General features: G+C 32.0%; 1 long non-coding RNA gene across 3 annotated transcripts; it reads right to left on the reverse strand.

The window, feature by feature from the left end:
• Window positions 1-2,333: 2,333 nt before the first annotated feature.
• On the reverse strand, window positions 2,334-11,150 carry LOC139485029 (uncharacterized). 3 transcript variants are annotated; one of them, XR_011655236.1, is made up of 4 exons: window positions 11,123-11,143; window positions 9,542-9,584; window positions 7,961-8,003; window positions 2,334-2,772 (listed from the first exon to the last, which is right to left on the reverse strand). It is a non-coding gene; the product is annotated as an uncharacterized lncRNA (long non-coding RNA). The 3 variants fall into 3 exon arrangements; XR_011655237.1 differs by lacking the exon at window positions 9,542-9,584 and having other exon boundaries at window positions 11,123-11,150; XR_011655235.1 differs by lacking the exon at window positions 11,123-11,143 and having other exon boundaries at window positions 9,542-9,638.
• Between the last annotated feature and the right edge of the window lie 1,371 nt (window positions 11,151-12,521).

The raw sequence follows: 12,521 nt of genomic DNA on the forward strand, positions 1-12,521 counted from the left end.
TCAACAAGTTTAAATTACACTTTCTAAAATAGAGCTACAAAAAAAAAATGATCTGCTCTATAGACTTTCTTTCTCAAATGAAGTCTGAAATATATCCATAATAAATGCACCGTATCAAATGAATATATTAGAACACATACTTATAAACTGGTACGCGTCGCATACTATGTTTAGAGACATGCATGATAAATCCAAATTAAAAGAAGAATTTAAAAAAAAAGGAATTCTTAAAGCTTACTTTGACAAATTTTAAACTATCTTCCTTTCAACAAGTTTAAATTACATGTTCTAAAATAGACCTAAGAATTGTTTGTATTGTAGTAAATTTAAGTCTTTGAAATTTTATTCAAATACGCTATTGAACATTACTAAGAGCCGATAAATACAATAATTTTGTGTTTTATAAATTAGTGCCTTCAATAAATAAAAGTCGTCATAGAACAGTCTCATTTTCATACCGATATTCGAAATGACTCGTTTCATTGCTATTACAGCAAATATGTCATAATAACATGACAGAGAGTTTTGTTTGGGAATATTCTAGATAAATATACAAAAAGCAAATTTTAGACAATGTACCCTCCTAAGTGGCTAGTCACATATAGTTAACGGCGTTTTTCTCACAATGACGTTCTACCTCCATAAGCCTGGATATGTCGTGGCTGGTCACATATATTGTCCAAGTTTGAAGACATACCTCATAAAAAAATTATTAACGAGAGCTTAAACTCTCCAAATTGCTTTTAATTTCGTCGTAAAAGTATTGGTTTTATACAAAGCACTTTTTTTTCTTCAATAAAACAGAAATTGAAGGGTTCGTGGATTCAAACAAATGTCATCTGAGACAAACCGTTTCCTCATGGGCGATCAGGCTCCTGATGAACAACGGATTTTAGTTTTCGTTATACGCGTATGTTTTTACAAATGTATGTCTACACATTGACCAAACCGGGAATTTCAATTGAAATAGACAATTTCTTTTGTTCCATGTACATTAATATAAATATTGAGCTTCTCAAATTCACTAGTTTGCAAGATACACTCAATTCGTCATTTTGACATGAATGTATACTTATTTTTTCTCCCAAGTCAGGATCCTGTAATTAAGTGGTTGCTGAAAATCACATTTCGGTTTTTTATTTATTCATTTGGTTTCTGGTTTTTAAGAAATGCTAGCTGTTTAAAAGTACTTTTGACAGATTTTTTTATAGTCTAGCCCAAAGAACTCTTGCAATAACCTTGCATTCGTCGTTGTCCGTTAACTTTTACAGTTTTATCTTGTTCTCTAAAATCCCTCGCACGCTCGGAGAAAAAAACAATCAACAACAGATAATTATCCTTCTTGTTAATTGGTTGAATGTTACACATTTGTTATGGAGCGATGAGTGCTCACAATAAAAAAAACAATAATAGATGTGGTATGTTTGCGAGTGAGACACCTATCCTGTAAAGTTCGAATGTAAAACCATTTAATCTTTTTCTCTGTTGTGTAAATCACAAACATGTTGTTGTTATGTTTCTACTGACAGATACAATTAACCCTGAGCTCGCAACAACATGGCGCCCGTCGTCTTCTATTAACCTTTACAATCACTTTATTTTTAAAATCCGATGCCACGGATAGTTTTCACTTGTCACACCCACAATACCGTATCGATTGTGACAATATTGTTGGTGAGTAAAATCTTGTATGAACGACACGATTTGTGTCACCGGTAGAACAGGAAATTGTTGCCATGGCAGCTGTTTGTTTTGCTTTATCGGGGTTAGTGTTGGTTTTCATTGAAACCGTTAATTCTTGTGCAATACAATTGGATTATCATCGGAAGTATGTAAAGGTAAAAATCTCGTTTATCCTCGCCCTGTACAAGCTTGTTTGAACTAATAGTGTGTAAAACGTTGTGTTACATGAATAATATGTATCGATGTTTTGTGTTTGCATTTGCCTTTGTTGTATGATAAGACCTTGGGCAATTCTTAATCGCAAGTGGAACACAATTTGTGGGCCTTCAGGAGCACAAGAATTCACCCTTGTTTTTTTATGGGTTCCTTTATTTTGTGGAGCAATGTATTGTTTATTATTTCGTCATTCCATCGTTTTTTCAAATGGTAATGTGATGGTGTTACTGTTGGACATCTCGGTCGTTTTGTAAGCAACCTTATTTCAAGTGTCGACAGGTCGATAACAAAGAATTTAAGATGAGATCCTGAATACTTAATTAGATATGGAATGTATTTACTATGAGTGTCATATTTTTTGTCACCTGTAACGAAAGCTGGCGAATTTAAAAGCATACATGTCAAGAGAATCAATAAAAAAGATTCATACACAAGTATATAAAAATATTTATCATTATATTAATATCCTATTCTTATTAATTAATTGAATATCGGCATTTTTATGATTCATCTATGAAGACAAGCTTGATAAAACTTATATAGTCAGAGTCAAGATATACAAATGAATCAAAGAAATAATTATAACCAATAGAAATTTATGTTTCAAATAAGATTAAAGTAATCTTTGCACGAGAAGGTGGAGTCATCGCATTTATGCGCACACTCAAAACATATCACTCGACAGTAATTCACACATCTCCTGTACTCTTCATTGTGATCATGACCGTTACGATAATAACCGGATATACATTCTTTAGATAATCCAAGAGCAGTCGTAATACATTGCTTTGTGCAGATAACAGCAGATGCTCCGCCTATCAATATCAAGACGATACAAACCATGGTAACACTTGTCCTTAGTTTTAATCCCATCTGGAAAATAATCAAAGTTATAATCAATGTATTTGGTAATGACATCATGTATTTTCAAACATTGAATGTTTCCGTCATCGAAAATCAAAATGACATTTTTTTTTCTATGTTAGGCAAATATATAATATATTGATATAGTGATTATAGTGCACACCTTCTATTTTATTGTACGAACGGAATTGGTGAGTGTATGATCTACCCCCTTATTAAAAGTGTACTACGTGATGTATTGTATAATCTGATATCAAGTTTGTAGAGTTTAGTATGACTTTTATGTTAAATGTTTGAGTATGATTTGCTGTTATTAAAGTTTTTGATATATAACCATATTTTTCTACATAACTTTTTATTTCATTTTTCTAAACCTATATACAGATACTGAAAACTAGTAAAAATCTCAGAATTAGATGTTAAGTACATATTTAAAAGCCTTTGTTCTTTCACAGTACCAATATCTAAAATAAATTTATCAAATTGCAGCTTGAATTCATCTATAAAAACGTCTCAACAATGGACGGCTATTTTGGTTCTGTGACGCCTTATTAAGACATAATAAGGTTCAAACCATTTTCATTTATATTCGAGCCCACTTACGAGTCTTATATAATAAACTAATCGCGTCCTTGTCGTACCAAATTTTAAGTTTGGTATCTTTGATGTGATTTTGTTTCTCGATTTTAATGGTGTATGGAGTTTTCTCAAAAGCCTTTTTTTCGACTTTGTAGATAAACCATATTATGACATATCAATGATGCACTGTGGCTTTGTGTCTTTTATTAAGTATTGTATGGCATTAATGTTTTTATCAAAGTTGAGCATTCACGTGTTTCTGTTAATGTGAAAAAGACACACTTGAGCATGTGTCTTTATAGTAGTCATCTATTAGTGTTTCATATTAGCCAAAACGGTTTGTGTTTTAAATATATATTTCGGATTTTGAGTTTGATATTATATATGTCAATAGCACGGGATATTTGTAGCGCGGATAGTTTTCTTGTTAAAGTAAGTTAAAGAATATTGTCATTCTAAGCTCATATACAGAACAGTACAGTTAAACTTTGATGAAGGAGTTCCCCCTTCCCGATTAAAGTTTGTATTTTTGTATTGTTTCTACGCATAGATATTAACTACCGGTACGCCATTCTTTGATTAATTTAAGACCTTTAAATGTGTATTTATATTCTATAATTTCTCACTTTGATTGTCTACTTTGTTTCTCAGCGATGTCGCCGTATCCTGATAAAATTATTTCATTTTATTTAATAAATTAATCAAACTTGAAGTAAGCTGCTCATGCTGGCGAGCTGTTCCTATGAAACAAGTGTTCGTTTTTATTTTATAAATAGTTTATATTCGTTTGAGGTAACGAATTAGAATATAAGGAAATGTGTTATGATTGATAACAAGACTTTTATCCACCAGAGACTAAGATCTATAGAAAAAACTATAGACCAGGCTTTCAATAATTTACTAATGATTAAAGCCCATACAGCATAATAAGCTATAAAATGTTAGGATATTACGAAATATAAAACAAACAAAAAATAAATACACAATATATATATGATATACATTATCAAACGGCGATCACTTAATTGCATGCTCCAGATTTTGGGAAAAAGACATAATAAATTAGGCAGGTTCAAATGTGTTTTCGGGTGCTGGTTTAAAATTAAAAATGGAGTATTGTCATTATTCTATTGCTTGCTTTATAACAAAATAACGAATACAAAAGAAAGTATCTAGGCCAAATGAAAGGTCTTGTCTGGCTTTATAACTATTTAGATCTGAGCGTCATTGAGGAGTCTTATGTAGACGAAACGCGCGTCTGGCGTATTAATTATAATCCTTGTACCTTTGATAACTAATTAGATAACACACAACCACAAACATAGCAGTACAATAATAAGACATTGCAAACAATGAAGCAAACCATGATATGAAGTGCTAAGAAAAGAGTGGAAAATAAAAGCAACAGTATAATACCGCTGTTCGAAATTCATAAATCGATTGAGAAAAAAAACCAAATCCGGGTTACAAACTCAAACTGAGGGAAACACATTAAATATCAGTGGAGAACAACGACACAACAGAAACACACTAAACTATAACAATGTCCATTTCCTGACTTTTTAAGAACAAAATGGTAGGTTGAACCTGGTTTTGTGGCATGCCAAACCTCCCGCTTTTATGGCAATGTTAAATATAACATTAAAATGACAACATTACATGACAGGACTACAATACAAAAAAATGGGAGAACATAAAGGACAGAGAAACACACGAATAATAGCTAGCAAAAGCTAACTCTTCAAAATCGTACATTTTTAACAGATCTTAATTTATCTCACAATAGTTTAACAGATTAAATCATATTTACCTTCAAGTAACACTACAAACCATTAAAGTCTGAAATGGCCTATATCTGTACTCGACTGTACTGATTTTTACTCGACCAGTCTGAATTGGTCTGACTTTTACTTGACATTACTCGACCCCAGTCTGAACCATACTTGACTGTACTGAATCGTACTTGACCCTTATCTTTGCCGTTGAAAATAGTCTGAACTATTACTCGACCAGTCTGAAACAGTCTTAATCCATTCTCGACTTGTACTCGACCTATTTTTCCAGTCTGAACCATACTTAACCAAAGGTCGACCAGTCTGAACCATACTAGACCAAAAAACTCTACTTTTTTAACTGTTAAAATAAATTTCTATTTAATGACATATATAACAACAGCCAACAAAATGTATAAAAAAATTAACCTTATATTCAAAATATATCTATGATTATATTTAGGATGAAAAAAAATATATTATATAAAACTTATATCAAAAAGGGATAATATAAAATAAATAAATAAAATTGTTTTTCTGATTAGTGGTGAAATATAAAGAATAACCTCTGCTTGTGGCAAACTCATAAATAAGATCACACCTGGTCAGAAGTATTAAATTCTAAATAACATTGATTCAAAATTGCAACATCCTGTTTAAGTTAAATAACAAGGCCTTTCAAATATATATGTATGTACTAGATAAGTAATACACAAATTTAAGAAAATAGGGCTTTCTTTTTACCTGTAAAACACACATGTATTGAGGTAATTAGAACATATTAAAGTGCTTTCTGTATGCCATGTTAATTTGACAAAAAAATTACTTTTTACTGTTACTTTGGAATACATTTCCTTTTTTAAAAAGGTTATCAAGGATTGCTATGGAAATTCTATTATCATGTTTACATTAAATTCTTGGTTTAATAAAACATAACAATTAAGCTCTCATTTTTTTTTTAATTTATTAAGTTGTTTTATATACTATTTTATATATATTTAATAAAAAAAAAGTTTAAGTTTTAAGTTAATGGTGAAAATAGTCCAGTTACCATAAAATACTTCCGAAGTATTCATAAAATTTTAAATAAATATTGAAAATATTAGTCATTTGTTAGTCACAATTCATTTTTTTAGATTATGTGATCAGCTTGTTTTATTTATATTTTAAAAGTTGATATATATTTTTAAATAAGTGTTGATTAATATTGTGTTGACGTTATATTATGATTGATTATTGTATAATTTTAATTTCAATACTGTATTGAATACATTTTTAATTTCAATTTGTTGTTCAAATTTCATTATTATTTTTAAAAAAATCCTAAATTGATAAAATTCAGTTGATAGATACAAAGAATAGGTCTAGGTTGGTTAAGACTTGGTCGAGTATGGTTCAGACTAGGTCGGTATGGTTAAGACTTGGTCGAGTATGGTTCAGACTAGGTCGAGTATGGTTCAGACTAGGTCGAGTACGGTTCAGACTAGGTCGAGTACGGTTCAGACTAGTATAAAATGGTTAAGTACTGGTCAAGTACACATTCAGACTGTTAGGTATGGTTCAGACTACAGTCGAGTATTATCAAGTAAATCTCAGACGAATTCAGACTGGTCGAGTAAAAATCAGTACAGTCGAGTACATATATAGGCCATTTCAGACTTTTAATGGTTTGTAGTGTAACGTGATGATATTGCGAATACTGAAAGTAAGTGAATTTACAATTAGTTTTAAAAGGAAACTATAGAGGGATGTACGTCAACATTTTAAAACGGAGACATTCAAGGACGCCTTTTTACGCACTTTCATCTCATTGTTGGACATTTGGTGATATGATTTTTATAAAATAAAGTTGCTGCGCATATCTTTATAGTTATGAATAGATATAAACTACACTCTTGGTATTTTGAGAAACTTTTTCTTTTATTTGTAATGATTTGATTGATTGGAATTTGTAGGTCAATTTCAGCGCTTTTGGCTATTTCGGGGCTGTCAGTTTGTACATTGTGGAAGAACCCTGAATGCCCGAGGAGAACTACCAACCTTCGGAACGAATTCTTTTTTGTGTGTGTATTGTATGGGTTATACCCAAAGGCTTTTCCAGATGCGAATGATGCTTCAAATAAACATGGATATCCCGTTTTTGCTTGCAATTTTAAGCAAGCGATATGTTTGCAAAATGAAATGAAAAGGACGTGTGAGGTAAAAGATTATGAGATAAATAAAATATTTTTATTCAATTTGGAAATTGAGAGCTTTCTTCTGTTAAAGTTTGTCTGGAACAGTTCGGGACCACTTGGTTTTCTGACGTCATTTCCATGGTTAGTTTCAAAATACAAACTGTAAACATGCGCCTGAGAAATTTACATTCAATCAAAATCTGTTTTCAACATTAATCATTCGTTTTTCAGCATTGGAATTCAAAAACTCAAGTTTTGCGTAATAATAGAAGTTTCTTTAGGAATACGACGGGTTTTAAGACCTCAAACTATTTGAAGGAATTGCCTTTGAGGTTGCCAAACCGTTTAGTGAATAAAAATGAAACCGCAAAATAACATATTTTTATAACCTCGTTTAGCGTCATTTCTTAATCATTTACAAAATTAATTCTTTTTTTACAGGAAATGTAATTGGAAGCAGACAGAAATTGCCAAGGCCAACTGAAAGGGCTTAAATAAGATACAACCGCCAACAAAGCAGTATACTAATTACACATTAAACAAAATTAAGCAAAAATGATGCGAGATGCTCCGGAGAGGTAATTTTCTGATCAAACAAACTCTAAATCGTGTTTTTTAAACGGACCCTAATTTATTTTATAATAGTTTTATAGATAAAATCATATTTACCTTCAATTAACGTGCAAATGGATTGACCTCGATATTATGACTACTGAAAGTAAGTAAAGTTACAATTAGTTTTAAAAGGAAACTGTAGAAGGATGTACGTCAACATATTAAAACGGAGACATTCAAGGGCGCCTTTTTACGCACTTTCATCTCATTGTTGGACATTTGGTGATAGGATTTTTGTAAAATGAAATAACTGCGCATATCGTGATGTGTATTGGTAGATCTAAATTTGAGACAATCTTCGTACTTTAAAAAAAAAAAAATTCTTGTATGTCTAATAATTTGATTGGTTAATTGATGGAATTGTTTTGCCAATTTCAGCATTATGGCTATTTCGGGGAGGTCAGTTAGTACTGGTGGAGGCAACCTGAATGCCTTTAAGGTGTTTGTATCGACCTGTTTACGCATGGTTACGAATAGTTACGAGTAAGTTACGAGTATTTTATAGTCCGTCTGTTCTGCACCTTTTATACCTTTCCCTAAATCGTAAAGTATACAATCATATATGTTGGGAAAGTACTTGTTTCTATACGTAAAGTGCTCAACATAGCTAGTTACAATATATACGTAAAGCAACGTAACATGCCTCAAATAAAATCGTACGCAATACTTAAGTAATTGTAATGATACAGAAATACAGAAATAATCCGTAAACACTTAGTAAACTAACAGTAATACTTAATATAAAATTGTTACGAACAATTTCCGAATTCTTGCGAGCAGTTTACGAATGTTCACACGTTGTTGGAGACTGTAAACTAGCGCTTAATGGTATTTACGGATTGTTTCGAGTTGTCTACGGAAAAGTTAATCCTTTTCAATCGTAAGAAGATTTTTCACTTGACAATAACGTTGCCTCTCGTTTCATATCCCCTTAAGAGTGTACGCTAGGTATGACGAGTTATTAACGGATGATTGCAATTGACTATATATATACAAGCTGGTAATCTGTAAACTTGTAAACAAAATCCGTAACAGATCTAGAGAAAGTGAAAGAGGCAAATGGCACGCTTAAAAGGAAATAAATTCATCATAGATACTAGGATTAAAATTTTATATTTGCGCCAGACGCGCGTTTCGTCTACCAAACACTCATCATTGACGCTCGAAAAAATTTGTTTAAAGGCCAAATAAAGTACGAAGTTGAAGAGCATTTATGACCAACGATTCCTAAAAGTTTTGCCAAATACAGCTAAGGTAACCCATTCCTTATATAGAAAAACCTTAGTATTTCAAAAAATCAAAATTTTATCAACAGTTAATTTATAACTATGAAGATATCAATGAAAACTGAACAAGTCAACATATAAATGCTGACTTCTGGGCTGGTGATACCCTCAGGGAATTAAAAGTCCACCAGCAGTGGCATCGACCCAGTGGTTGTAAATGATCACATCATAGATACCATGAACTAATTTTTACTTCATGTAACAAAGGAATTCGTGAAAACAACTGCTTTACGATTTAAAATACAAACGGTCTTACGTATACTTAACAACCGCCTTTTTTAGTGCGTTTTGTTTTTTAAACGGACTTTAATTTATTTTATAATAGTCTTATAGATGAAATCATATTTACCTTCAATTAACGTGCAAATGGATTGACCTCGATATTATGACTACTGAAAGTAAGTAAAGTTACAATTAGTTTTAAAAGGAACCTGTAGAAGGATGTACGTCAACATATTAAAACGGAGACATTCAAGGGCGCCTTTTTACGCACTTTCATCTCATTGTTAGACATTTGGTGATAGAATTTTTGTAAAATGAAATAACTGCGCATATCTTGATATGTATTGGTAGATCTAAATTTGAGACAATCTTCGTACTTTATAAAAAAAAATATTCTTTTATGTCTAATAATTTGATTGGTTAATTGATGGAATTGTTTTGCCAATTTCAGCATTATGGCTATTTCGGGGCGGTCAGTTAGTACTGGTGGAGGCAACCTGAATGCCTTTAAGGTGTTTGTATCGACCTGTTTACGCATGGTTACGAATAGTTACGAGTAAGTTACGAGTATTTTAGAGTCCGTCTGTTCTGCACCTTTTATACCTTTCCCTAAATCGTAAAGTATACAATCATATATGTTGGGAAAGTACTTGTTTCTATACGTAAAGTGCTCAACATAGCTAGTTACAATATATACGTAAAGCAACGTAACATGCCTCAAATAAAATCGTACGCAATACTTAAGTAATTGTAATAATACAGAAATACAGAAATAATCTGTAAACACTTAGTAAACTAACAGTAATACTTAATATAAAATTGTTACGAACAATTTCCGAATTCTTGCGAGCAGTTTACGAATGTTCACACGTTGTTGGAGACTGTAAACTAGCGCTTAATGGTATTTACGGATTGTTTCGAGTTGTCTACGGAAAAGTTAATCCGTTTCAATCGTAAGAAGATTTTTCACTTGACAATAACGTTGCCTCTCGTTTCATATCCCCTTAAGAGTGTACGCTAGGTATGACGAGTTATTAACGGATGATTGCAATTGACTATATATATACAAGCTGGTAATCTGTAAACTTGTAAACAAAATCCGTAACAGATCTAGAGAAAGTGAAAGAGGCAAATGGCACGCTTAAAAGGAAATAAATTCATCATAGATACTAGGATTAAAATTTTATATTTGCGCCAGACGCGCGTTTCGTCTACCAAACACTCATCATTGACGCTCGAAAAAAATTGTTTAAAGGCCAAATAAAGTACGAAGTTGAAGAGCATTTAGGACCAACGATTCCTAAAAGTTTTGCCAAATACAGCTAAGATAACCCATTCCTTATATAGAAAAACCTTAGTATTTCAAAAAATCAAAATTTTATCAACAGTTAATTTATAACTATGAAGATATCAATGATAACTGAACAAGTCAACATATAAATGCTGACTTCTGGGCTGGTGATACCCTCAGGGAATTAAAAGTCCACCAGCAGTGGCATCGACCCAGTGGTTGTAAATGATCACATCATAGATACCATGAACTAATTTTTACTTCATGTAACAAAGGAATTCGGGAAAACAACTGCTTTACGATTTAAAATACAAACGGTCTTACGTATACTTAACAACCGCCTTTTTTAGTGCGTTTTGTTTTTTAAACGGACCCTAATTTATGTTATAATAGTCTTATAGATGAAATCATATTTACCTTCAATTAACGTGCAAATGGATTGACCTCGATATTATGACTACTGAAAGTAAGTAAAGTTACAATTAGTTTCAAAAGGAACCTGTAGAAGGATGTACGTCAACATATTAAAACGGAGACATTCAAGGGCGCCTTTTTACGCACTTTCATCTCATTGTTGGACATTTGGTGATAGAATTTTTGTAAAATGAAATAACTGCGCATATCTTGATATGTATTGGTAGATCTAAATTTGAGACAATCTTCGTACTTTAAAAAAAATATATTCTTTTATGTCTAATAATTTGATTGGTTAATTGATGGAATTGTTTTGCCAATTTCAGCATTATGGCTATTTCGGGGCGGTCAGTTAGTACTGGTGGAGGCAACCTGAATGCCTTTAAGGTGTTTGTATCGACCTGTTTACGAATGGTTACGAATAGTTACGAGTAAGTTACGAGTATTTTAGAGTCCGTCTGTTCTGCACCTTTTATACCTTTCCCTAAATCGTAAAGTATACAATCATATATGTTGGGAAAGTACTTGTTTCTATACGTAAAGTGCTCAACATAGCTAGTTACAATATATACGTAAAGCAACGTAACATGCCTCAAATAAAATCGTACGCAATACTTAAGTAATCGTAATAATACAGAAATACAGAAATAATCCGTAAACACTTAGTAAACTAACAGTAATACTTAATATAAAATTGTTACGAACAATTTCCGAATTCTTGCGAGCAATTTACGAATGTTCACACGTTGTTGGAGACTGTAAACTAGCGCTTAATGGTATTTACGGATTGTTTCGAGTTGTCTACGGAAAAGTTAATCCGTTTCAATCGTAAGAAGATTTTTCACTTGACAATAACGTTGCCTCTCGTTTCATATCCCCTTAAGAGTGTACGCTAGGTATGACGAGTTATTAACTGATGATTGCAATTGACTATATATATACAAGCTGGTAATCTGTAAACTTGTAAACAAAATCCGTAACAGATCTAGAGAAAGTGAAAGAGGCAAATGGTACGCTTAAAAGGAAATAAATTCATCATAGATACTATGAATAAAATTTTATATTTGCGCCAGACGCGCGTTTCGTCTACCAAACACTCATCATTGACGCTCGAAAAAAATTGTTTAAAGGCCAAATAAAGTACGAAGTTGAAGAGCATTAAGGACCAACGATTCCTAAAAGTTTTGCCAAATACAGCTAAGGTAACCCATTCCTTATATAGAAAAACCTTAGTATTTCAAAAAATCAAAATTTATCAACAGTTAATTTATAACTATGAAGATATCAATGATAACTGCACAAGTCAACATATAACTGCTGACTACTGGGCTGGTGATACCCTCAGGGAATTAAAAGTCCACCAGCAATGGCCTCAAATAAAATCGTACGCAATACTTAAGTA

The sequence above is a fragment of the Mytilus edulis genome, chromosome 8 (genome assembly GCF_963676685.1).
Source record: "Mytilus edulis chromosome 8, xbMytEdul2.2, whole genome shotgun sequence".
Lineage (NCBI taxonomy): Eukaryota > Metazoa > Mollusca > Bivalvia > Mytilida > Mytilidae > Mytilus > Mytilus edulis.